The sequence below is a fragment of the Myotis davidii genome, unplaced genomic scaffold, assembly GCF_000327345.1.
Source record: "Myotis davidii unplaced genomic scaffold, ASM32734v1 scaffold289, whole genome shotgun sequence".
In the NCBI taxonomy this organism is placed as follows: Eukaryota; Metazoa; Chordata; class Mammalia; order Chiroptera; family Vespertilionidae; genus Myotis; species Myotis davidii.
In genome coordinates this window covers 1,776,640-1,781,972 of record NW_006299717.1, presented here as the reverse complement: position 1 = coordinate 1,781,972, position 5,333 = coordinate 1,776,640, and the positions used below count along the sequence as shown (strand labels likewise).

The 5,333-nt window shown below is 45.4% G+C and overlaps 1 protein-coding gene across 2 annotated transcripts in view; it reads right to left on the bottom strand.

The window, feature by feature from the left end:
- The window catches only part of BTBD9 (BTB (POZ) domain containing 9), a 444,722-nt gene that overhangs the window by 178,755 nt on the left and 260,634 nt on the right, over positions 1–5,333 (bottom strand). The window lies entirely within an intron of this gene.

Here is a 5,333-nt window from a genome sequence, read left to right as displayed (position 1 = left end):
CCTCAAAGAGGGCGGCCCCACAGCCAATAAGGAGGGAATATGCTAATTGACTGCCATGCCTTCAAAGATGGTGGCGCTCACAGCCACAAGATGGTGGAACCTGTCCCCTCAGCCCTGCCGGGGCAGCAGGCAGGCCTGGCTGCTCCACGTGCCTGCCTCTGGAGACCCCCAGTCCCTTCAGCTCCCCAGCCACTCAGGGCCAGCCCGAGGCACAGATAACCAGGGCCAGCTGAGGCTTGTGCTGCCGGCAGTGGCAGCAGTAGAGGTGTGATGGGGCATCACCTTCCCTAATCGCCAGGTCACCTCCCGCCCTTGAGGGCTCCTGGACTGTGAGAGGGGACAGGCCAGGCTGAGGGACCCCCCCACACACACTCCAGTGCATGTATTTTCATGCACTGGGCCTCTAGTATGTACATAATTTTATACACAATCAGGGCATTCATAGGAACCTCTGGAACCTATCCATGGACCCAAGGCTGAACATCCTGCTCTGCACACTTTCATGGGGTGACTGCAATATATTCTCACTAGAGGCCCAGTGCATGAAATTTGTGCACTGGGGGTGGGGATGGGGGGGTTGTCCCTTAGCCCAGCCTGCACTCTCTCCAATCTGGGACCCCTCGGGGGATGTCCGACTACTGGTTTACAGGCCTAAACTGGCAGTCGGACATCCCTCTCACAATTAAGGACAGCTGGCTCCCAATCACTCACCTGCCTGCCAGCCTGATTGCCCCAACTGCTTCTGCCTGCCAACTTGATCACCCCCTAATCACGCCCCTGCCAGCCTGATCGACACCTAACTGCTCCCTGCCAGCCCGGTCGCCCCTAACTGCCCTCCCCTGCTGGCCTGATTGCCCACAACTGCCCTCCCCTGCCAGCCATCTTGTGGCTGTGGGCACTGCCATCTTTGCGGATGTGGCAGTCAATTAGCATATTCCCTTCTTATTAGCTGTGGGCACCACCATCTTTGCTATGGTATGAGGGTCAATTAGCATATTCCCTCTTTATTAGACAAGACTCCTCTAACTACCATCTGAGGATTCTTGAATCCCAATTCACAGGTTGAGCACTGACCTCCAAGTTTCAGGTTCAGAGGCTTAGGCTGCTAGAAATATCCACTTAGATGTTCCACAGATACTTTAAACTCAATTATCCAATTCTAAACTCATCATCGTCCACTCAAACCTGCTTCTGGATCCCAACTCATCCATGCCACCCTCTCTTCCCAGCTTCCTGGGTAGACATTTGGATTCCTCTGATTCCTTTCTCCTGGCCTTACAGCCATTCAATACACAAGTCTTGCCCACTCTACCTCTTTCATGTTTCTCAAAGCGTCCCTCCCTTTCACTCCCTGCCCTAGCTCAGACCTTATCTCCCATCTGAGATGTCCACTCAAACAAAGTCTCTGCCTCTACTCTTGCCCTTCTCCATCCAATGCATTCTTCAAACAGCTGCCCAAGTAAGCTTCTGAGAATGCAAAATCTGTCAGGTTTTACTTAAAATTCTTCAACGACCAACTTTTCCCGCTGGGGTGGTGGGAGACAGACAAATGGCTTTCATGTTAAGGCCCTAGATTCCAATCAGAGTCTCCAAATCACTTACTCCTCAAGTCTCATTCTCACACCATTCCCATGCCCCACTGGATGCCAACTAGCGTCAACTTATCAGATCACTTGGCACATTGTGCAGCTTCATGCTCCTGTTGGGTCCTCTGCCTGAAACATCTTCTATGTCTTTTCTCCCCTCTCTACCTGTGAAGTAATTGCTCTCAAACTTCACAGAAGAAGAGAGACATGGAAGGGAGGAGAAATAAGAATTGTCTTTAGCCCTCATGCCCTTCTGGTGGGGGACAACCCTGTCCTTTTGGTCACAGCTCTATGGCTCCCAGAGCATGCCGGGCCTATCAGATTCTATTTCCAGGAATTTGGAAATAGGACACAGGGTTCTAGCTGGTTGGTTGGCATTTCTTGAATTGGAAAGTAATACAAATCTGAAATGAAGGCAGCCATGGCTGGCCAGATATTTCTCACTAAAGAAGAGAAAGTCAGTCTGTAGACAGGAGCAGTGGTGAGAGACAGGACACTATCCATCTCGGGAGGACAACCAAAATAACCCTAGCTCATGACCACTCCGTGGTTCCTTTTCTGGTCTGCAGTGAGGCCTAACCACATTCCTTCCTTAGTTCCATCAACTATCCTTGTGTCCTGATTGTGACACCCCAGTTAGTTTCAGCCAGTCTGAGTAGGTTTCTTCTCCTTGCAATATAAGGGACTTGATTATGTCAGCATTAGTAGAGAACTGACATCCAGTATGGAATCCAAATTGCCTTCGTTTGTTTCATGGCCAAGGGCATTCATTCATCCTGCCTCTTTGAATATAATATATTACTTTCTGTGTAAATGGAAGGGCAATCATATTAAAAGTCATAAATGTACCTTATTTAAACAAACTAGCCAAGCTTCAATGCTCCAAAAAACATAAAACAGAATTGAAAACAAATGAATCTTTGCTTTGGCCTTTAAGGCTTATGAATTAAATCAGCTTTTAATCAGACTTGGAAAAACACTGGCTTCTTTCCCATATCGCTACTATAGCATTATTATATAGAATCAATAGAACCCACTAACCTACATGAATTTCTGGTACTTTAACTCCATAGTTTACTGCAGAACTTACTACTAATTACTATGTCTAAGAGAATACACACACAAGGGACAAAAGGCATAAATTATTTACAGGGTTATTCGTCTGCAATGGACATCCCATCAGATTCAACCTTGTAAGTGTCATAGAACCAGTTATTTTAAAATCAGATTGTATTTTATAGGAAATAATAAAGATGCTATAGCAGTACAATAAATTCACACTAACAGCATATCTGCATTTCATTGCAACAAATGTCTGTACTCTATTAAGCAAGTACTGAAATCTGCCCTTACTGTGCCTCAGAGTCAAGGTTTCCATCTCACTGTTCTGCAGACTTGCAGGTATCTGAGGTTAGGGACCTAGCATGGGACATTTTTTAAATACCCTCCTCCCTGCCTGAGTTTCCACATGGGAAATGTGGCTGCTGGATCTGACAGGATTTGCTCTAATCTAAAAGGACCTTGCTCCTGGCATTTATTTTCTCATCCGAAACATTTTTTCTTCTCTGCTGTGATCCATTTTGTCTCTGCAACAGAATCGTGTTTATCATCCAGGACGTATTGCATTGCTCTTGCTGACTGACTGAGTGGTCAGCAAAACAAACAAACAAACAAAAAACAATACAAGCTGATGAGTCTGGGATATGAGTACTTGGCAGCTCCCCCACTATTTTAATGGCTCTCAACAGTATTAGTTCACCGAAAGGTGATCCAGTCTGCCTGGGACAATTTACCATTCCGTGTATTGTGCGCCCATGAGACCTTTTATTTTGTTAGCGTTTAACTTCGGTTTTCTCTTCAAAAGACAGAGAAATTTAAACTCTGAAAGAGTTCCAATAATCAGGCAGCAATGAACAAAACAGCCCAGTTGCTTGTGATGGATGCTAACACCACTCAGGATTACCCGATGAGCACTGCTAGGACTGGGGAGACTGTGGGCCCTCCTTCCCAGGATCTCTCCCAGCACGACAGACAGGCTCACTCTGCCCAGAGGTGCTTGTGAAACACAGACCTGTGCAGAAGCACGGAGTGAGATGGATGACTTCTCAAGGTCACGGCCATTGCCATGATTCATTAATGTTGGACAGGCTGCAGCTCTGAGCTGTGTGTTTTCCTAAAGCAATAGACTCTACTGTCCACCTTCTGTAAATAATAAATCTCTCAGCTTCCCAATCTTTCTGTAATCTGCACACCAGCACACTGAAAATAATGTAAACAAGGTTAGCTCACAAAATGCGGCATGCATCCACAGCAAATCCAGTAAGTATGATGTAGTTGATGTCCTTTCCTGTCTCCAAACTGTTACACAGTATCTAAGCTGTGCTTACAATGGGAAAAATTAATAGAAATTTCAAATTCTTATACCTTTTATAGCCTCATGTTTATTTATAATTTTTATAAACTGAAGGGAAAATTTGTTCAAAGAAAACAAAAGACAATTTTATCCATAGACTATCAACAACAAATCATGACAATTTAATGTAAAAGAAGTAGGTTCCCTTAGATGTTCACCCCACTCTACTCCACCCCCAAAATCTCATGGGAAATGCAATGCACACAGTTCACCATCTCCTGGGCCATCAGTCACGTGTGTCAACAAGGAGACAAGTGTCTCCGGGCCTGGAGTGATGAAATTTTAACCATATCTTCAGCTCACTCACAACCCAAAATCTATAAAGTGATTAAAATTTAAATATACCCAAAATCACTGGGAAATTCTACCTTTGTAAAAACTGCCAGTTTATTCTCTTCCCACGTGGGGTCAGACTCATTATTAAAAGACTCTAAACCTAACTACAGTATGATGAGCTACACTAATTTGTCACTTTCTCAGGCGATTTCTGCAATAGTGAGCTGGGGTTTAGTGGGTTGGTGTGGACTGACATAACCCATTTTCTAAAAAATCACACACAGTGTAATAGCAGCAAAAAGAAAATCCTACTTCATCAATCTCCAGATCCTTAAAAAAAAAAAATAGAACACTTTAAAGTATGAGGCAGAACAGGTTAAAGCCCCTTTTATTCATATTTTCAGAAAAAAACAAATTGATCATTTTCTGTTTATCTTCCCTTTTTGGAGGATACATGCTGGGGTCCAACCCCAGCAGGTCCAGGGGTCCCCAAAGGTGTGGACGGAGTCGGCGAAGAAGGAATGACACAGAGGCAGCGTTCAGTTGATCGGCAGCCTTGCCAGGATCTCTAGCCACAATCTCCAGCCAAGTTCTGTGTCCGTGTTCTCTTGCTAGGTTCTCCAGCCACATGCTCCAGGTTCTCCAGCCAGGTTCTGTAGCCATGTTCCTCGCTAGGTTCTCCAGCCAGGTTCGGTCGCCAGGTTCTGTAGCCGGGTTCTTCAGCCAGGTTCTGTCTAGGTTCTCCAGCCAGGTTCTGTAGCTATGTTCCCTCACTAGGTTCTCCATCCAGGTTCTGTCCAGGTTCTCCAGTCAGGTTCAGTCACCAGGTTCTAGTCAGGTTCTCTTGCCATGTTCTATCCAGGTTCTGTAGCCAGGTTCTGTCTCTAGGTTCTTTTGCCAGGTTCTGTCCAGGATCTTTTGCCATGTTCTCTCACTAGGTTCTGTCTCTAGGTTCTGTGTCTAGGTTCTGTGTCCAGTTGTCTTGTTACATCTGTATTTATACCAGTTGATTCCAATCCTATCAATCTCTATTCCAAAGGTTAGGGCGTTTCTTATCT